This window comes from Dasypus novemcinctus, chromosome 22 (assembly GCF_030445035.2).
Source record: "Dasypus novemcinctus isolate mDasNov1 chromosome 22, mDasNov1.1.hap2, whole genome shotgun sequence".
Lineage (NCBI taxonomy): Eukaryota > Metazoa > Chordata > Mammalia > Cingulata > Dasypodidae > Dasypus > Dasypus novemcinctus.
Genome location: NC_080694.1, coordinates 75,225,403 through 75,248,546, shown reverse-complemented (window position 1 = coordinate 75,248,546; position 23,144 = coordinate 75,225,403). Strand labels below are relative to the sequence as shown.

At 41.8% G+C, this 23,144-nt stretch overlaps 1 protein-coding gene and 1 long non-coding RNA gene across 6 annotated transcripts in view; both read right to left on the bottom strand.

The window, feature by feature from the left end:
• The window catches only part of LOC101442557 (saoe class I histocompatibility antigen, A alpha chain-like), a 1,048,500-nt gene that overhangs the window by 135,198 nt on the left and 890,158 nt on the right, over positions 1–23,144 (bottom strand). The gene's annotated exons all lie outside the window — the stretch shown is intronic.
• The window catches only part of LOC131275384 (uncharacterized), a 43,470-nt gene that overhangs the window by 8,492 nt on the left and 11,834 nt on the right, over positions 1–23,144 (bottom strand). The window lies entirely within an intron of this gene.

Genomic DNA, 23,144 nt, shown 5'->3' with positions numbered 1-23,144 from the left:
CATCCCTTAATCCACTACAGCCTGAGGTCACCTGAGGTCCCTGATTATCCTAGCCCTCGGTGTTTGTGTTTTCTTTTTTTAGTTTTTATCTTTTTTCTTTTTTTATTGTCTTGGTTGCTAATATTGCATTATCTCCTAGTCTTTTCTCCTATTTTATCCCCCAAGGTCCTTTTCCATTTATTTAGGGTTTTTTTTCTTCTTTTCTTTTTCTTGCTTGTCTCCCTCCCTTCTCTTTGTCCACCCCCTTTTTTTCTTCTCTTTTCTTTCTTTACTCTTTTTATTCTTACTTTATTTTATTTATATAATAGGTGCTGCAGTGAGTGCTTCACATTTGCTGTGTTCCCTCATCCTCCATTTCCTCTTTTCTGTGTGAATTGATTTTGGCCACCTACACTATCCCCTCTCCCCCACATCTTGCTATTCTCCATCATCTACTGTCTCTCTTACATTCTACCTCCCTTACTTTGGCCCCCAAATTGTCTAACTTTTAATTTCTAATACCTTTGTTCTGTTTTCTGTCTTTTATCCACTCTTGATATTATTGTCTTTCTTTTCTTTCCCTCTCTCATGAAAACACTGGCTTTTTAATTCATACTATATTCCTCCCCATATTCAGTTGACTATCTCATTATAGATACTCTACTTACTGCTATAACTCTACACAACTTACATGAGTCTAATATCCATTCTCCCAGAGCTCACATTGTTGCTCTGTTAACATGTTAACATTTATTACCAATACAACTTTACACATTATCTTTTCTTACACATTTTCCTTTCCCTGGCCCTAATATTTTCCTTCAAAGTGAACTTAGCGAGCAACAAGAAATTAGAGTAAGAAGAACAAAGTGACAAAAAGAAGACATAAGACTTACACAAGAAAAACAACTAATTAATCCCCAAGACTAGACAAAGAAGCTAAGGAACTGATTAAACCCATCAAGATAAAATGATGACCAGACAGCAACAAAAAACTACAGACCAAACCAATAATCGGGAAAACATGGCTGAATCCAACGAACAAACTAAAAACCAGGAAGGGGAACAGAACATCGGACAAGTAATTAAAGATCTCAAAACATGTATTAGAGACCAACTTAATGAAGTAAAGGAATAGATTAACAATATGAAGAAAACACTTGTAGAGGAAATTGCAGACATACGCAAAAAGACAACAGATATGATGGGGATGAACACCACAGTTCAAAAAATCAAAAATACACTCTCAGCAAATAGCAGCAGATTAGAAGAGGCAGAGGAGAGAATTAGTGACGTGGAAGACAGTACATCTGAAATCAAACAGATAATAGAACTGATCATTAAAAAGATAGAAAAAACCCAGCTAGGACTTAGGGACCTGAATGACAATGCAAAATGCACAAACATATGTATTATAGGCATCCCAGAAGGAGAAGAGAAGGGAAAGGGGACAAAAGGGGTATTGGAGGAAATAATGGCTGAAAACTTCCCACATCTACTGAGGGAGATGGATGTACATGTCCAGGAAGAATAACGCACCCCAAACACCATAAATCCCAACAGGCCAACCCCAAGACATATACTTGTCAAATTATCAAATGCTCAAGACAAAGAGAAAATTCTAAAAGCAGCAAGAGAAAAGGAAACCATCACATACAAGGGAGGCTCCATAAGATTAAGTGCTAATTTCTCATCTGAAACCATGGAGGCAAAAAGGCAGTGGTATGATATAGTCAAGGTACTAAAAGAAAAAAATTTCCAACCAAGAATACTCTACCCAACTAAGCTAGCATTCAAAAATGATGGAGAGTGCAAAATATTCACAGATAAACAGAAATTGAAAGAGTATGCCAACAAAAACCCTGCCCTTCAAGAAATACGAAAGGGAGTTCAGCAGGAAGAAAGGAAAAAACAGGAGAGACAGAGTTGGAGGAGAGTGTAAGAGCAACAAAAAAGACAAAAAGAGAAGGAAAACAAAGAAAATATGACAAACAAAAGTCCAATCAAAATATGACTACCATAAATAATTTCTTGAAAGTAATAACACTGAACTCACCTATCAAAAGATTGAGACTGGGACATTGGATAAGGAAATATGACCCATGTATATGCTGTCTACAAGAGACACACATCTTAGAACCAGGGATTCAAGGAGGTTGAAAGTGAATGGTTGGAAAAAAATCTTACAAACAAACAATAACCAAAAAAAGGCAGGAGTAGCTATATTAATATCAGAAAAAATAGACTTTAAATGCAGAACAACTGTGAAAGACAAAGAAGGATACTACATATTAGTGAAAGGGACAATTTTTCAAGAATAAACAATCATAAATATTTATGCTCCTAACAAGGGCACCCTCAAATACATGAGGCAAACACTGGAAAAACTAAGTGAAAGATAGGTGCCTCCACAATTATAGTGGGAGATTTTAATACACCAGTATCAATTTTGAACAGAACATCTCAAAAGAGAATCAATAAAAAAACAAAATATTTCAACAGTATATTAGAGAAGCTGGATCTAATAGACATATACAGATCATTACACCCAAATTGAGCAGGATATACATTTTTCTCAAGGGCACATGGATCATTCTCCAAGAGAGACCATATGCTAGGCCACAAAGAAAGGCTTAAGGAATTCAGAAAGATCAAAATCATAAAAAATAATATCTCTGTCCACAGTGGAGTGAAGCTGGAAATCTGCAAGGGCCAGAGGCCCAGATTTCACACCAAGATATGGAAATTAAACAGCACACTCTTAGAAAACAGTAGGTCAAAGAGGAACTCTCAAAAGAAATTAATAACTACCTTGAAATTAATGAAAATGATAACACAACATACCAAAACTTATGGGATGCAGCAAAAGCAGTACTGAGTGGGAAATTTATAGCCATAAATTCATACATCAAAAAAGAAGAGCAAAAATTGAAGAACTAACTGCACATTTGGAGGAATTAGTAAAAAAACAACAAAGTAACCCCAAAGGAAGAAGAAAGAAAGAAAGAACAAAGATAAGAGCAGAAGAAAATAAAATAGAAAATAAGAAAGCACTTGAAAAGATAAAGAAGACCAAGAGCTGGTTCTTTGAGAAGATCATAAAATTGACAACCCCTTAGTGAGACTAACAAGGAAAAAAAAAAGAGAGAAGATGCAAATACACAAAATAAGAAATGAGAAAGGAGATATCACCACTGATCCCACAGAAATAAAGACTATCATAAGAGGATACTTTGAAAAACTATATTCCAACATAAAGGACAATTCAGAGGAAACGGACAAATTCCTAGAAACACATAAGTAGCCTATATTGACGAAAGAAGAAATTGACGATCTCAACAAACCAATCAGAAGTAAAGAGATAGAATCAGTCATTAAAAACCTCCCAACTAAAAAGGGCTGAAGGCCAGACGGCTTCACAGGTGAATTCTACAAAACATTCGGGAAAGAACTAACACCAATCCTGCTGAAACTCTTCCAAAAAATCGAAACAGAAGGGACATTACATAATTCGTTCTATGATACCAACATTACCCTAGTACCAAAGCCAAACAAAGACACCACAAGAAAGGAAAACTACAGACCAATTTCTCTAATGAACCAGATGCAAACATTCTCAACAAAATACCTGCTAACCGTATTTAACACCACATTAAACGAATTATACACCAGGACCAAGTGGGATTCATTCCGGGTATGCAAGGATGGTTCAACATAAGAAAATCAATCAATGTAATACACCATATAAATAGATTGAAGGAAAAAAATTACACGATTATATATATAGATGCAGAAAAAGCATTTGACAAAATACAGCACCCTTTCTTGATAAAAACACCCCAAAAGATCAGAATACAAGGAAATTTTTGAACATGATAAAGAGTATATATGATAAACCCACAGCCAACACCGTTTACAATGGTGAAATACTAAAATCCTTCTCTCTAAGATCAAGAACAAGACAAGGATGCCCACTCTCTCCCCTTCTATTTAGCATTGTCTTAGAAGTACTTGCTCGAGTACTGAGGCAAGAACCAGATATAAAAGGTATTCAGATTGGAAAGGAAGAAGTCAAAATTTCATTTTTTGCAGATGACATGATCCTATACATAGAAAACCCTGAGAGGACTACAACAAAGCTTCTAGAACTCATAAATGAGTTTAGTAAAGTCACAGGTTATAAGATCAATGTGCAAAAATCAGTAGCATTTCTGTACACCAATAACAAGCAAGCTCAGGAGGAAATCAAGAAACAAATACCATTTATAATAGTCAATAAAAAAAATAAAATACCTAGGAATAAATTTAACTAAAGATGTAAAAAACTTATACAGAGAGAACTACACAAGGCTTTTCAAGGAAATCAAAGAAGACCTAAATAAATGGAAGAATATTCCCTGTTCATGGATAGGAAGACTAAATATTATTAAGATGTCTACCCTACCAAAACTGATCTACACATTCAATGCAATCCCAATAAAAATCAACGCAGCATTCTTTAAGAAACTAGAAAAACTAAATATGAAATTTATTTGGGAAGGAATGAGGCCCCGAATAGCCAAAGACATACTGAAAAATAAAAATGAAATTGGAGGAATCACAGTACCTGACTTCAAAACATACTACAAAGCTACAGTAGTGAAAACAGCATGCTATTGGCACAATGAGAGACACACAGACCAATGGAACCGAATTGAGAGTTCTGATATAGATCCCATATACATAGCCGTATAATATTCAATAAAGCCACCAAACTCTCTCAACTGGGAGAGAATGGCCTATTCAACAAATGGTGCCTGGAGAACTGGATATCCGTATGTAAAAGAGTGAAAGAGTATTACCATCTCACACCTCATACAAAAATCAACTCAAGATGGACCAAAGACCTAAATATAAGAGCCAAGATCATAAAGACTTTGGAAAGCAGTGTAGGGAAGTATATACAAGACCTTGTAATAGGAAATGGCTTCATGAACGCACACCTAAAACACGAGCAGCAAAAGAACAAATAGATAAATGGGTCCTCCTCAAAATTAAAGCCTTCTGCACCTCAAAGGAGTTTGTCAAGAAAGTGAAAAGAGAGCCTACACAATGGGAGAAAATATTTGGTAATTATATATTGGATAGGAGACTTATAACCTGTATTTATAAAGAACTCTTATATCTTGAAAATAAAAAGATAAACAATCCATTTTAAAAATGGGAAAAAGATTTAAACAGACATTTCTCCAAAGAAGAAATACAAATGGCTAAAAAGCACATGAAAAAATGATCCAAATCTCTACCTATCAGGGAAATGCAAATCAAAACTACAATGAGATACCATCTTACTCCCATAAGATTGGCAGCTATGAAAAAAACAGAAGACTACAAATGCTGGAGAGGACGTGGAGGAATGGGAACACTCATCCACTGCTGGTGGGAATGCAGAAGGATCCAACCATTCTGGAGGACAGTTTGGCAGTTTCTCAAAAAACTAAACATAGATTTGCCATATGACCCAGCAATTCCACTGCTGGGCATATACCCAGAAGAACTGAAAACAAGGACACAAACTGATATATGCACACCAATGTTCATAACAGCATTGTTCACTATCACCAAAAGTTGGAATGAACCCAAATGGCCATCAACAGATGAATGGATAAATAAAATGTGGTATATACATACAATGGAATACTATTCAGCTTTAAGAACAAATACACTACAAACACGTGATAAAATGAATGAATCTTGAGAACCGTATTTTAAGTGAAGCAACCCAGGCATTGAAGGACAAATACTACATGACCTCAATGATATGAAATAAGTAAAGCAAGCTGCCTCAGAGAGCTAGAGACTGGATGATAGGCTTACAGGAAACTGGGGGGTAGAGGAAGGATGTAAGCTGACACTTACATGGGTGAATCTATGATAAGCTGGAGGTAAGTATTTGTACAAGAAATGGATAAAATGGGGCATAGGGTTACCTTTGGGTGGGGCTTTGAGGGCTTGAGGGGGGCTAGGGATGGGAGGATGGGTAATATTGCCCAAGAAATTGGGGGGAGGGTGGGGCAACCTATGAACATAGGAGATTGTCAGGTATTTGGTTGAGAATATAATGCTGAGAAAACCTTTTCAAAAACATAATAAGGAGAGTTACCTGTTTAAGATGCTTAAAGGGGATAATCTGACGCAGAACAGGCTCCTAGGGAATATGTGAATGCCCATTTTGCCATAGGGGGTTATATCATTGGATAGAGACCCATATAATTAGAGTGAAGGTACACACACATCCTGGGGAGGACTGATGCCATCAAATAGAGGGAACTGTATCTCTCAAGAGAAATGGTGGCTCCCAGTGCATTAGGGCAGTTGAGCATGTCAAGCCCTCAATATTGTTGCAAGTATCTCTGAACATGGCCCTTCAAGCAATCAAGATTGACTGTCACTGTGGGCCCTAAGGGGAGGGGGAAAGAGATGTTGAATAGATGGAACGAATGTAATTGTGTGGGCAATAGAAGTGTTCCACAAGAGTACGCAAGGATGGATATAAGATATGTAAAATTACACCAAAAATATATAGGAGCTGATAGGTTAAATGTAAATCATAATGTAAAACATAAGATAACTAAAAATTTAGAAAATTGTATAGTCTAAAATATAAACCGCAAGGAAACACAAATGTTACCTTGTTTGAAAGCGATTGTCTCAATATCTGTACATCATTTTCAGTAAATATAGTATGAATATGTAAAAAGGTTATTGCTGTGGAAGGGAAAAGATTTTATGTTGGATATGTGGGAGTACTATATATTGTATATATGAATTACTGTGATCTAAAACTCTTGTGAAGATAAGCTTAATAATTAGAAAAAAGAAAAGAAAAAGACAGGACGTAGACACTGAAGAAAAGCAGAAGTTGTAGCCTTACCAAGTTGCATACTGGGCAACACTTATTGCAGTGATGGAAGGCAAAACATCAAAAACAAAGCTTTTGCATTTTTAAATTTTTTGATGCCCCATTTATTTTTACCTTAATTTTTCCAAGTTAATATGTATTCTATATCTAACCTCTAAACTCACTGCTATATTACATTTTACTAATAAGGGAACCTGGCAATATATTGGGCTTCACTTTTCAGGAAGTTTTGGGTCACAGAGAGGTTCAACGATGGCAGCGGAGGAATACTGGTGTGGGATGTTATTGACAGGGGACACATGGTTGGCAGGGAGTTTCCAGGGCATATATCTCCATACATAAAAATGTTTGGATATTTTCTTAGTGGATACAATTAAAAACAACTGAGGGAGGGCTGAGTTCCTAGCCAGGGGGGCTCTATTACAGTCCCTAAAGGAACAGCAACAATCCCCCAAGTGCAAAGGCAAAGACCAAAAAAGAAGGAAGGTCCAACAATGAGCCCTTGATACTAATGAATATGCTTGTGAGCCTGTGCACCTGAAATAAGAACAAGGCCTAGAGCTGCAGAGTGCCTAAGAGTTACCTCCTGAGAGACTCCGTGTTACTCAAATGTGGCCAAACTCCAAGCCAAACGCAGCATGTAAATGCGTTTCCTTCCCCCCAGCGTGGGACATGACTCCCGGGGATAAGCCTCCCTGGCACTGATGGATTACTACCAAGTACCAGCTGATGATGTAACTAGAAAATGACCTTGAATACAAGGGTCGACTTGGACCAGCAGAATATCTTAGTCTACATATAATACCAGGAATTAAAAATGCTTTTTGACCTGAATCAAGGGGGAAATGGAAAGGACAAATGAGTTTATATGGCTATGAGTCTCCAAAAAGAGCCAGGAGGTTATCAGAGGTGTTGCCCTTATGCAAACCTCAGCAGAGTCCCAGAGACAGATAAAGTAGATACAATCCCGCGTATTTGTTCTTCTGAGGGCTACAGAGATCCACAGGTTCTATGGTCATGGCAGATGGAGTTCACTGCCATGTCAGTTGGCCCTTCTTTGGAGTTTGTGTTTCTGTGTGATGGAGCTGGACTCAGATGTGATCTTTTTTCACAAGCCTCTCCTGTTATGTTTACCAGAACTTTAGTTGGTGCTGGGGTTTAATACATATCCAGAGGATCTGAATCTCTGGACTGACCATATGATAGCCAGGCCCTGAGCCTCAACAGACTTCAGCTCCTACACTCTGGTTTATTGGACTTACCCCACTCAGCCAAAATGGAGTTGAAGAAGGTCAACCACCACACCATGGAGCCAAGAGTGCCTACAACTGAAAGCAGGAGGATTGCATCCAGCATCCATGTGGAATCTAAGCCCCGTCTTGATATAGATGTGGAGTGGACACAACCAATCCAAGGTCCACAGGAAGGAGGAATAGAATATGGATTAGCGTGGACTTCCTGATATTCTATTCAGGAACTCTTGTGATTAGTAATCAAATAAAATGTGGCATTGGTGTGGAGAAAGTGGCCATGGTCACTGCTGGGTGTGGGGAATGGGAGGAAGAGATGAGATGTGGAGGCATTTTCGGTACTAGGAGTTGTCCTGGGTGGTGTGTCCTCCCATGGCCCACTGGATGGAACATGGGAGAGTGTGGACTATGATTTGGACCATTGACCATGAGGTGCAGCGGTGCTCAGAGATGTATTCACCAAATGCAATGAATGTGTCATGATTATGGAGGAGATTGTTGTTATGAGGGAGGAGTGGGGTGAGGAGGTTGGGGGATATATGGGGACCTCATATTTTCTGAATGTAATAAAAAAAAAAAGAAAACCCTAAGAAGTCTGCAAGAAAGCTTCTAGGACTCACAAATGAGTTCAGTACAATCGCAGGATAAAAGATCAGTGTACAAAAATCAATAGCATTTCTGTACACCAATAATGAGGAAGCTCGGGAGGAAATCAAGAAATAAATACCATTTACAACAGTAAATAAAAAAATCAAATACCTAGGAATAAATTTAACTAAAGATGTAAAAAACTTATACAGAGAGAACTACACAATACTGTTCAAGGAAATCAAAGAAGACCTAAATAAATGGAAGGATATTCCCTGTTCATGGATAAGACTAAATATTATTAAGATGTCTACCCTACCAAAACTGATCTATACATTCAATGCAAACCCAATAAAAATCTACACAGCATTCTTTAAGGAACTAGAAAAACTAGCTATGAAATTTATTTGGAAAGGAAAGAGGCTCCGAATAGCCAAAGACATATTGAAAAAGAAAAATGAAATTGGAGGAATCACACTACCTGACTTCAAAACATACTACAAAGCTACAATAGTGAAAACAGCATGCTATTGGCACAATGAGAGACACACAGACCAATGGAACTGAACTGAGAGTTCTGATATAGATCTTCATATATATAGTCATATAATATTTGATAAAGCCACCAAACCTCTCAACTGGGAGAGAGTGGCCTATTCAACAAATGGTGCCTGGAGAACTGGATATCCATATGTAAAAGAATGAAAGAGGATTACCAACTCACACCTTATACAAAAATCAACTCAAGATGGATCAAAGACCTAAATATAAGAGCCAAGAGCATAAAGACCTTGGAAAGCAGTGTAGGGAAACATCTACAAGACCTTGTAATAGGAAATGGCTTCATGAACATCACACCAAAAGCATGAGCAGCAAAAGAACAAATAGATAAATGGGACTTCCTCAAAATTAAAGCATTCTGTACCTCAAATGAGTTTGTCATGAAAGTGAAAAGAGAGCCCACACAATGGGAGAAAATATTTGGTAATCATATATCCGATAGGAGACTTATATCTTGCATATATAAAGAACTCCTATATCTTGAAAATAAAAAGACAAACAGCCCACTTAAAAAAGGGAAAAAGATTTGAACAGACACTTCTCCAAAGACGATATACAAATGGTAAAAAACACATGAAAAAATGCTCAAAATCCCTAGCTATTAGGGAAATGTAATCAAAACAACAATGAGATACCATCTTACTCCCGTAAGATTGGCAGCTATCAAAAAATCAGAAGACTACAATTGTTGGAGAGGATGTGGAGAAAGGGGAACACTCATCCTCTACTGGTGGGAATACAGAAGGATCCAGCCATTCTGGAAGATAGTTTGGCAGTTTCTCAAAAAACTAGCTATAGACTTGCCATATGACCCAGAATTCCACTGCTGGGTATATACCTAGAAGATCTGAAAACAAGGACAGAAACTGATATATTTACACCAGTGTTCATAGCAGCACTGTTCACTATTGCCAAAAGTTGGAATCAACCCAAATGCCCATCAACAGATGAATGGATAAATAAAATGTGGTATATACATACAATGGAGTACTACTCAGCTATAAGAACCAATACAGTGCAAACACGTGATAACATGGATGAATCTTGAGAACATTATGTTGAGTGAAGCAACCCAGGCATTGACGGACAAATAGTACATGACCTCTCTGATATGAAATAAGTAAACCAAGCTGTCTCAGAGAGCTAGAGAGTGGATGATAAACTTTAAGGTAGTTGGAGGGTAGTTTAGGTCATAGAGACTTGCTGAACATCAATTAAAAGTTTCAACCATAAAGAAAAATATTGACAAATGGGACCACATTAAAATTCAGAGCATTTGTTCACCAGAAGACACCATTTAGAGTGACAGCACAAGCCATGGAGTGGGAGAAGATATCCAGCACATACAGAAATGACGATAGACTTACATCCAGACTGTATAAAGAGCTCTTCCAAATTATTAAATTTAAGAAAAAATTTAAGGGCAGACAATTTAACAAAAAAGAATGGGCAGAAGACCTGAATAGGCATTTCAAAAACAGAAAATCAGGGAAGCAGGTGTGGCTCAAGTGATATGGCCTCTGCCTACCATGTGGGAGGACCGGAGTTTGATCCCTGAGGCCTCCTGGTGAAAAAGAAGATGAGAAAGTGTGCCTGCATGGCAAGCCAAGTGCTCATGCCATGAGCCAAGTGCCACATGAATGTCCACGTGGTGAGTCAATGCCTGCACAGCAAGCCAGTGCCCACGTGGTGAACTGAACGTCCACCCAGCAAGGTGAGTGCCCGTGCATTGAGCCAGTGCCCATGCAAATGAGTCATACAGCAAGATGATGATACAACAAAAGAGAAACAAAGGGGAGAGTCCAGGTGAAGCACAGCAGAAACCAGGAACTAGGGTGGCACAACTGACAGGGAACCTCTGTCCACATCAGAGTCCCCCAGGATCAAATCCCAGTGAATCTTAGAGGAGAAAAACGAGAAGAGAAGACAAAAAGAGAAATAGACACAGAAGATCACACAGCAAATGGACAGAGACAGCAAAAATAGGGGAGGGGGAGGAGAAAAAAATAGCAGCTAACATTTAAAAGGGAAAAAAAGAGAAGATTAAATGGCCTATATACATATAAAAAGGTGCTGTACTTCATCTGTAATCAAGGAAAATGAAATTAACAGTGGCCCACAATATGCTGCAAAAATGGCTAAAATTCTAAAGTCTGAAAATACCAAGTGTCAATGAGAATATGAAGCAATGGGGACTTCTCAGTCCTGCTGGGGCTGCTGTAAACTGATGAAACTTCTCTGGGAAATGGGTGGAATCATCTACTGAAGATGAACATCTCATTAACCAGTGATCTAGCAATTCCACTCCCAGGTGCATCCTAAGTGTGGTGGTGGGAGGTCTTCATGCCCTACGGGCTAGTCCACTCCTGGGGGGGTGAACCTGCTGTGGGTGGGGGCTTTGGATTGCATTGCTTTGGTGTGGGGGCTTTGGATTGGATTGCTTTGGTAGGGCATGGCCCAGGGTGGGCCTTGAGCCTCTGGCTGGAATCCTTCTGAATGGCTGAGTGTGGAGAGACACAGGAGCTCAGAGAGGAACCACAGACGCTGAGAGAGAAGCCCACAGCTGAGCCACCCGAAGCTGACTGCCGCAGAGCCCAGAGGAGAAGGCGGACACCACGTGGCTTCCCGTGTGAAAGAGGCGTCCAGGAGCACCCATGGCTGGGGTTTGGGAGAGCGCCGCCTGGTGATGCCGTGATTTGGATCCTTTCCTCAGCCTCAGAAGTGAAAGCTCACACGCTAATAAGTCCCCACTGTAAAAGCCAACCCACTTCTGGTAGATTGCTTTCAGCAAACTAAAACAACAGCCACAAGCACAGACACGTAACATATACGTGCCTATTCACAACAGCCAAAAACTGGCAAAGAACCCAAAATAGATCAACTTAGAGTGAATAAATTATGGTATATTCAGAAAAGGGACTACTAGACATCAATGAAAGATGAACGACAGGTAGGAGAAACAACTTGGAGGGTCACAAATGCAACGCTGAGTAAAGGAAGCAGATACACAAAGGACTATATGATGATTTTTGCATAGAGATAGGAAAACAGGCAAAGGTAACTACCCAGTGCTTAGGGAGAGTGAAAGGTAGTGACCTGTAAAGATACTGTGGACGTAAATCCCACAGAGGCAGCTGTATGAGGCAGGGGATAGTGATGGGGCTGCTTCTGGGGGACTGGCAATGTTTATTTCTTTTTCATTTTCTCATCTTTTCTAAATCAATTTTATTGATCTCCACCAATGGGAAGTCCTTATTATGGGTCCTCCAGATACTCTATATGAAGGAGGTGATTTTAAGGTTCATCTCACTTTCCCAAAAGATTATCCCCTCAGGGCCCCTAAAATGAACTTTGTTACAGTAATCGGGCATCCGAATGTTGATAAAAAGGGCAATGTGTGCATTTCTGTTCGTCATGAACTGGGGAAGATAAACACGGCTATGAAAAGCTGGAGGGTGGCTGGCTCCCTGTCCACACATGGAAACATCATGCTTAGCGTCGTCTCTATGCTGGCAGACCCTGTGGAGCCTCAGCTGCTGATGCCGGTGCTGTGGAGGAACGGAGGGAAGTGGAGAATTCAAGAGGAAAGTTGCTCGAGTTGAGAAAACTCCAGCGACTGCTTTTGTGGGACGTTTACTCAGCAGTGAGTAACTTCACTCCTTTCAGGGTCTCCGAGTGAGAAGCACGTGCTGTGTTCCTGCACTCTACCCACCAATGCTGGACTTCTGATGTAACAAGTTGGCAAACGCCGGCTGGAACTGGGTCGCAATGAAATGTGCCAGTTGTCAGTGCTGCCAGGAGCCTAACAAGAGCCAACTTTCAGGCGATGGCACGTTTTGAATTCTAGTGAACTGTCTTAACCTTCAGGAAGAACTGTAGAGGCCTGCACATAGCACAGCATGACCCAGGTAATATACGTACTGTTCACGGGCATCCACAAATACACACTGTACCTCTTCTTCCACTTTCGCCCCATCGATGACACAATGTCTTCTACTAGTAGTCACAAAAGTTTTATAGTAGAATATCAGTAAGCCCACTCTAACCCATATATATTCCTCCATTCTGTGAACCCAGGGATGGTGATGTCCTCTCCACCCCTGTATCGAGAGGGGGCTTAGATCCCACATGGATGATGGGTGCCACTCCCCTGGTGTGGTGGTTGACCTTCACCTCCTGTTGGCTGACCTGGGTAAGTTCAATGAACGGAGAGTAGGTGTTGTAACTCTGCTGAGGCTCAGGGCCCAGCTGGCACAGACAGTCCAGAGATTAAAGTCTCCTGAGCATACACCAACCCCAGCACCAACCAAAGGTTCATGCGGGGGCATTTTTGGGACTTTGGAGTTGTCCTAAATGATATTGCAGGGCCAGAAACTGGACATTATATATCGTGCCATAACGCACTGAATGTACCAGGGGAGACTGTGAACTACAGAGTAAACTATTATCTATGTGGGGCAGCAGTGCTCCAAAATGTGTTCACCGAGTGCGATGAGTGTGCCACAATGATGGGGGAGGTTGTTGGTGTGGGACAAGTGGGGTGGTGGGATGGGAGGCATACGGGAACCTCTTATGTTTTTATAATGTAACCTTTTTTGTGATATATGTATCTTGGAAAAAATACAATTTACAAAAATGATGGGGGTGAGGGAGTGGGGTATGGGTTATATGGGAATCTCATGTTTTTTTAATGTAACATTCTATGTGATCTATTAACTTTAATTTAAAAAGTTTTATTAAAAAATAAAATAAAAAACTAATAAATAAAAAGTACACATTGTACCAAACTTTTAAGAATTAAAAAATAAAAAGGTACCACCCAAGGCAGAGCTCGCCCCATCTGCCTCCAGCCCACACCAGATCTTGGTGTGTATTTCTGCCCTTCTCTCCCATTTCTCAGCAAGCTCTGCTCTTTCCCCCATTTCCCAAATAAACTCCTTTTACAGGCCTGAAAAAGTAAGGGGGACATAAGCATCCACTGCCACTGTTTCCACGGATCTCCCCCAAACTCCCTCAGCCCCAGGCCCGCCTCCGCAGCCAGTGGCCCTTCCAGGAGTCAGGCCAGAGCCGAGCAGCTGGGCGCAGCTCCTTGCGCTCCCCCAGGGCTCTGCCTGCACAGGCAACAGTTCCTCACCTGTCGGCTCGCTGGAGGCGAGGAGGGCGAGGAGGGCTAGTCCTCAAGGCTGGGATGTGCTCACTTCAAAGAGGGCACACAAATCAACTGACCACTTCTCAGCTAGTCCCAGGACAGTTCCCACAATAAAGGTGAGGTCTGGTCGCTGCTAACTCTGTGTCTTCCTATTGCTCCTCAAATTGGCAGGGAGAACAGGGGATGCTATTTATTGTGCATCCTAAAATCCCAACCAGAAGGTACGAATAGGGAGTGGATGTGGCTCAAGTAGTTGAGCACCTGCTTCCCACACAGGAGGTCCCGGGTTCAGTCCCCAATGCCTCCTAAAGAACAAACAAGCGAACAAATGAAAAAACCAGCTCAGGGAAGCTGATGTGGCTCAGTGGTTGAGCACCAGCTTCCCACATACAAGGTCCCAGGTTCAATCTCCAGCTCTGGTATCTAAAAAAAAAGAGGTACAAACAACGAGGTTTTGGGAAACAGATATGGCTCAACGCACAGAGCTTCTGCCTATCATATAGGAGGTGCAGGGTTCGATACCCAGGGCCTCCTGGGCTGTGTGGCGAGCTGGCCCACGTGGAGCGCTGCCACACGAGGAGTGTCGTCCCGCACAGGGGTGCCCCCTGTGCAAGGAGTGCAGCGCCATGCAGGAGTGCAAAACACCCTGCAGTCTGCCCACACAGAGAGCTGAAGCAGCAAGATGCTGCAACAAAAACGACAGAGAAGAGACAATATGAGACGCAGCGAACTAGGGAGCTGAGGTGGCTCAAGAGAACGATCACCTCTCACCTACTCCAGAAGGTCCCAAGATGAGTTCCCGGAGCCGCCTAATGAGAATACAAGCAGACACACAAGAGCACACAGTGAATGGACACAGAGAGCAGACAACGGGATGGGGAGAGTGGGAGAAATAAGAGAAAAATAAAAATTTTAAAAAAACAAGGTTTTAAAAAAATTTTTTAAGCACAAAGAGAAAAGTCAAGTACTTTCCTTTCCTTACCATTGACAACCAGGGGAGGACAGACCCACATACACTAGAATTCCTCAACTGTACTGTTACCATAGTGTCAGCTTTTAGTTTTGAGGCAATGAAACCCAAAATGAGGACATAAAATACATTTAGAATTCAAAGTGACGCTGTTAAATTTTTTAACGTAGTAACTTTCCATCTTAATGAGTTAATTAAAAACGTACATGTATGGGGGGAAAGCAAGAGAACAACTCAGAGTACTGCAAGGTGCTCACATCCCGCGCCTACAGGTGCAATGCGATGGCAGGCTGGGGCACGGAAGCCGCCAGAAACCCCAGGCAGGGCCCTGCCGGCGGAGCCCCCTGCTCCCCTCGGTAAGGCTCTCACCCTCGGCGTGGCTCGGGGCTTCCTGCCAAGATGGGCTGTGCCTAAGAACCTCCTCCTCCCGCCCTCGGCTGCTCCTGAGCGCACGTGCGCGTCCTCTTATGAACATTTCACCGCTGATCACTTTGGGGAAGGGGACAGGAAAATGAACTTGGGGCTCCATGCAACACTTCCTGGCGCAAATGTACGAGCTGACATTCTGGATTCAGGGAGAGGCGGGCGACCATCTCAGCCCCCCGGTGCTCCGTCCGGGTGAGGAGGCACGTCGGAGGGGACGGGGGTGCACAGGGGCTACGCCGCCAGCCCCGACCCAGGGAGGTGACGCCAGTGTGACGCTCTGCGCGCTTCAGGAGGAATGGAAGCGTCTGGGGTCTTTGTGAAGAGCAGACCGGCAGGGACACGTGGTCCAGGGGAGGGGCGCTGAGCAGGAGCAGATCACGTGCGCGATGCTGGACGTGCCGCGCAAACGTGGCCGGGACGCTGGGGGAGCCGCTGGGCGCCGGGGGCACATCTATGCTGGAAGTGGGGGCCGAGGACCGCGACGTCCGGGAAGGAGAGGGAGGGTGGAGAACCAAGAACTCAGGATCCAGAGACAAGCTGGTGGTGAGGGCCGAGGGGTGGTGCCAGCCTCCGTCCTGTGAGAGCGGGTGGGCCAAAACCACTGGCCGCAGCATGAAAGCAGGACTCGCTTTTGCTCTGGGAAAGGATACTATGTTCAGTTTCGTACTGGAGTGCCTTGTCTTGAGGTTCAGGACACAGCAACTGGAAACAAAGTGCCACCCAGCGATGCCCCTGGAAACAGACCTTGACCAAAAGGGGGAAAGGGCAACCACCAATGAGTCTCTGCAGCTAAGAGACTTCAAAGCGAGTCAGGCGGCCACTCCGGGGGTTCCACTTGCCCATGTCCCCGCAGGGTCTCATTGACTGCCACAGTGAACGCTGCCTTAGAAGGCAGGGCAGACACGACGGCAGGGCCGACCGCTCAGGAGTTGGCGCCCTGCCAGCGGGCCCTACTTTGGAATTCATGCCCCGTGTGAACCAGGGTGGACTCAGCTGTGGTTTCCCTGCACACGGCTCTTGGGCCCCTTCTATTTGAACCCACAGTTAGTGCTACAGTTGAGAGGTGTTATGTCCAAGAGACTTAGGTCTCTGGACTGTCCATGTGCCAGCTGGGCCCTGAGCCTCAGCAGAGTTGCAGCAACTACTCTCCAGTCCATTGGACTCACCCAGGACAAGGAGGTGACGATAGACAAAGGCCATCCCAAGGAACAGAGAGCATCTACAACTGCAAGCAAGACAGCTGCATCCACCTGCCCCCTGGGATCCAAGCCCTCTCCTTATGGAGTGGAGTGGCACCCCCAGCCCAGAACCTCAGGCAGGGAATGAACGATGGACCAAAGGAGACTTACTGTTTTTCTACTATAGACTTATTATTCTAGCAATGGAAGAACTCATCACTGATACAAAGGCAGAGGCCACCGGAGGTTCTGAGGGGGAAAGGGAAGAATAGGTGAAATATGGGGGCATTTTCCAGACCCTGGAATTGTCCTACGTGACATTGCAGGGAGGGATACAGACCATTGTACAGTTTGTCGTAACTTATAAAATTGTGCGGGACAGAGTGTAAACTATAAACTATAATCCACGCTTAGTAGTGCTCCAATATGTGTTCATCAGTTGTAACAAATGTACCACACTAATGAAGGATGTGGAAATGTGGGAGGGGTAGAGAGCGGGGCATATGGGAATCCCTTATATTTTTTACGTAACATTTAAAGTTTCTTTAAATAAATAAGAAACTGGCAACACAGATTTGAGAACCTTCAGTATACAGCTTGGCAGATCCCAATGTGCCTCTCTGGCCAGGTGCATCTGAGGGAACTTGAACCATGGAGTCCCCGTAAAACCTAAAAAACTCTGCAGTTAAAAAACCTCACTATGGAGATTATAGGCGGGTGGGAAAGGGCGCCGCCTGCGGCTGCTCCGGGTGCTGCCTCTGCAGGTCTCAAAAACAGTTTTTTGAGCATTAGAAATTCTTCAGGACCAGGCTGTTTCGGGATTTTGCAGGTCAAGAGGTGTCTGGACATCGATTTCGTGGGAAGGTAATAGAGAAAATTTGTGTCAAAGATAAAATCGAGGCTCCCTTACATGGAGGTGGAGGCTGCGCGTGGGACGTTCCCTCCTGGGGTGGGCGGAGCTGTGACACCTGCACGGCAGCCATGATTCCTGGAGGCTCTGCGGTACTGGGGAATTCATAAGCCCTGAGCGGGCTATTGGGGGGCTAACAGAGCAGGAGGCCTTCGCAGACCGATTTGGGGAGTTTTATTGCGAGGCAGGGAATTTTTGATTGCGGACACAAATAATAGCGCTTCCAGCTAGAGCCCCGCCCCCAAGACCGGCTGCTGATCTGGAACGGCCTTAAATCACTCACAATAAAGAGACGGCACCAGGAGGCTATTGCAGGGGACGGCAGGGTGGGAGGTGGCTGGAAGCCGATTAGGGGAATTTTATGCAGGCGTGGGATTTTTGGTTTCTGACACTGATACAGTGCTTCCGGCTAGATCCCGCCCCCTAGGCCTGACTGAGGATCTGCAGTGTCCTTAAATTGGCTGCGATATATAGGCGCCCCCAACCGGCTGTTTTGGGGGCTTGCAGGGAGGGAGGTGTCCTGAAGTCGAATTGGTGATACAGTCACACAAGAGACCCTAGTGAAAGAGGAATTGCGGGTTTCGGAAACATAGATCAGAGTCTGAGGCGGTGACCTCTCCCATAGGGCTGGAACCCAGCTGCGGGGATCCCTGAAGGCTGTGTTGTACTGTGGTGCTCCCAGGCTCCCTGTTAACCAGATTTGAGGTTGCCAGGTCTGAGTCCCCTAAACCCTGGTGGCCCACACCCCAGAGACTCACACCTCTTGAGTCTGCAATATCTCAGACTTTCCATCCCTGAATCCACTGCACCCTGAGGCCCATCTGAGGTCCTTGAATGTCCTAGCCCTCAACGTTTGCGTTTTTTTTTTATTTTAATTTTTAATTTTTTTATTGTCCTGGATGCTAATATTGCACTATTTCCTAGTCTTTTCCCCCATTGTATCCCCCAAGGTCTTTTTCTTTTTTCATTTATTTAGGGTTTTTTTGTTGTTGCTGCTGTTGGTGTTCTATATCTCCTTTTCTTTTCCTTACTTGTTCCCCTCCCTTTTCTTTACCCACCCTCGCCTTTTTCTTTCTTTCTTTCTTCTCTTTTTTTTTTTTTCCTCTCTTGTCCCTCATTTTCTTCTTATTTTATTTTATCTTAATTATACAATAGGTGCCACAGGGAACACCTCACATTTGCTGGGTTTCCTTATCCTCCATTGCCACATTTCTTTGTGAATTGATTCAGGCTACCTACACTATCCCTTTTCCCCTAGATCTTGATATCCTCCATCATCTACTATCTCTCCTATATTCCACCTCCCTTTCTTTGATCCCCAAAGTGTCTAACTCTTAATTTCTAATACCTTTGTTTTGTTTTCTGTCTTTTATCCACTCTTGAAACTATTGCCCTTCTTTTCTCTTTCCCTCTCTCATGAAAACACTAGCTTTTTAATTCATACCATATTCCTCCCATATTCAGTCGACTACCTCATTATAGGTACTCTACCTACTGCTATAACTCTACACAACTTACATGAATCTAATATCCATCCTCCCAGATCTCATATTGTTGCTCTGTTAACATTTATTACCAATACTACTTTACACTTTTTCCTTGCTTACACAATTGTCTTTCCCGAGCACTAATAACTTCCTTCAAAGTGAACTCAGCCAGCAATAAGAAATTAGAATAAGAACAAGAGAAGATATAACACTTATGCAAGAACAACAGCTAATTAATCCCCAAGACTAGACAAAGAAGCGAAGGAACTGATTAAACCCGTCAAGATAAAATGATGACCAGACAGCAACAAAAATCTACAACCCAAACCAGTAATCAGGAAAACATGGCTGAATCCAATGAACAAACTAAAATCCAGGAAGGGGAGCAGAACTTCGCACAAGTAATTAAAGATCTCAGATCATATATCACCGACAAATTTAATGAAGTAAAGAAAGAGGTTAACAATATGAAGGCAACACTTGGAGGGGAAATTGCAGACATACGCAAAAAGATAACAGATATGATGGGAATGAACACCACAGTTCAAGAAATCAAAAATATACTCAAAGCAAATAACAGCAGATTAGAAGAGGCAGAGCAGAGAATTAGTGATATGGAAGACAGTATATCAGAAATCAAACAGATAGTAGAATTGATCGATAAAAAGATAGAAAAAATCCAGCTAGGACTTAGGGACCTGAATGACAGTGCAAAACGCTCAAACATATGTATTATAGGCATCCCAGAAGGAGAAGAGAAGGGAAAGGGGTCAGAAGGAGTGTTGCAGGAAATAATGGCTGACAACTTCCCAAATCTACTGAAAGAGACAGATGTACATATCCATGAAGCACAGCACACCCCAAACATCATAAACCCCAACAGGCTCACCCCAAGACATATACTTGTCAAATTATCCAATGTTCAAGACAAAGAGAAAATTCTAAAAGCAGCAAGAGAAAAGAAAACCATCACATACAAGGGAAGCTCCATAAGATTAAGTGCTGATTTCTCATCTGAAACCATGGAGGCAAAAAGGCAGTGGTAGGATATAGACAAGGAACTAAAAGAAAAAAATTTCCAACTAAGAATACTCTATCCAGCTAAACTAGCATTCAAAAATGATGGAGAGTTCAAAATATTCACAGATAAACAGAAATTGAAAGAGTATGCCAACAAGAAACTTCCCCTTCAAGAAATTCTAAAGGGAGTCCTGCAGGAAGAAAGGAAAAAACAGGACAGGCAGAGTTGGAGGAGAGTGTAAGAGCAACAAAAAAGACAAAAAGAGAAGGAAAAAAATCAAAAGGAAAATATGACAAACACAAGTCCAATCAAAATATGGCTAACATAAATAATTCCTGGAAAGTAATAACACTGAATGTCAACGGATTAAACTCACCTATCAAAAGATTCAGACTGGGACACTGGATAAGGAAATATGACCCATCTATATGCTGTCTACAAGAGACACATCTTAGACCCAGAGACTCATGGAGGCTGAAAGTGAATGGTTGGAAAACAATCTTACAAGCAAACAATAACCAAAAAAAGGCAGGAGTAGCTATATTAATATCAGAAAAAATAGACTTTAAATGCAAAACAATTGTGAGAGACAAAGAAGGATACTACATATTAGTGAAAGGGACAATCTGTCAAGAAGATCGAACAATCATAAATATTTATGCTCCTAACAGGGGCGCCTCTAAATACGTGAGGCAAACGCTGGACAAACTAAGTGAAAGAATAGATGGATCTACAATTATAGTGGGGGGTTTTAATACACCACTATCAACTCTGCAGAGAACATCTCAAAAGAGAATCACTAAAGAAACAAAATATTTGAACAGTATATTAGAGAAGCTGGATCTAATAGACATATACAGATCATTACACACAAACACAGCAGGATATACATTTTTCTCAAGTGCACATGGATCATTCTCCAAGATAGGCCATATGCTAGGCCACAAAGAAAGGCTTAATGAATTCAGAAAGATTGAAATCATACAAAATAATATCTCTGACCACAGTGGAGTGAAGCTGGAAATCTGCAAGGGCCAGTGGCCCAGATTTCACACCATGATTTGGAAATTAACCAGCACACTCTTATAAAAACAGTGGGTCAAAGAGGAAATCTCAAAAGAAATCAATGACTACCTTGAAACAAATCATAATAACACAACATACCAAAATTTATGGGGTGCAGCAAAAGCAGTACTGAGAGGGAAATTTATAGCCATAAATTCATACATCAAAAAAGAAGAGCAAAAATTGAAGAACTAACTGCACATTTGAAGGAATTAGAAAAACAACAACAAAGTAATCCAACAGGAAGAAGAAGGAAGGAAATAACAAAGATAAGAGCAGAACTAAATGAAATAAAAAATAAAAAGCACTTGAAAAGATAAACAAGACCAAGAGCTGGTTTTTTGAGAAGATCAACAAAATTGACAAACCTTTAGCGAGACTAACAAAGGGAAAAAGAGAGAAGATGCAAATACACAAAAATTGGAGGAATCACACTACCAGACTTCAAAACATACTACAAAGCTACAGTAGTGAAAACAGCATGGTATTGGCATAAGGAGAGACACACAGACCAATGGAAACGAATTGAAAGTTCTGATATAGAACCTCATATATATAGCCATATAATATTTGATAAAGCCACCAAACCCTCTCAACTGGGGGAGAATGGCCTATTCAACAAATGGTGCCTGGAGAACTGGATATCCATATGTAGAAGAATGAAAGAGGTTTACCATCTCACACCTTATACAAAGATCAACTCAAGATGGATCAAAGACCCAAATATAAGAGCCAAGACCATAAAGACCTTGGAAAGAAGTGTAGGGAAACATCTATAAGACCTTGTAATAGGAAATGGCTTCATGAACATCACACCAAAAGCACGAGCAGCAAGAGAACAAATAGATAAATGGGACTTCCTCAAAATTAAAGCCTTCTGCATCTCAAAGGAGTTTGTCAAGAAAGTAAAAAGGGAGCCTACACAATGGGAGAAAATATTTGGCAACCATATATCTGATAAGAGACTTTTAATTTCCATATATAAAGAACTCTTATATCTTGAAAATAAAAAGATAAACATTCCATTTAAAAAATGGGAAAAAGATTTAAACAGACACTTCTCCAAAGAAGAAATACAAATGGCTAAAAAGCATGTGAAAAAAAGCTCCAAATCTTTAGCTATCAGAGAAATGCAAATCAAAACTACAATGAGATACCATCTTACTCCCATAAGATTGGCAGCTATGAAAAAAACAGAAGACTACAAATGCTGGAGAGGATGTGAAGAAATGGGAACACTCATCCACTGCTGGTGGGAATGCAGAAGGATCCAACCATTCTGGAGGACAGTTTGGCGGTTTCTCAAAAAACTAACCATAGATTTGCCATATGACCCAGCAATTCCACTGCTGGGTATATACCCAGCAGAACTGAAGGCAGGGACACAAACCGATATATGCACACCAATGTTCATAGCAGCAATGTTCACTATCGCCAAAAATTGGAAATGACCCAAATGCCCGTCAACAGATGAGTGGATCAATAAAATGTGGTATATATATACAATGGAATACTACTCAGCTTTAAGAACAGATACACTACAAACACACGTGATAACATGGATGAATCTTGAGAACCTTATGCTGAGTGAAGGAACCCAGGCATTGAAGGACAAATACTACATGACTTCAATGATATGAAATAAGCAAGCTGCCTCAG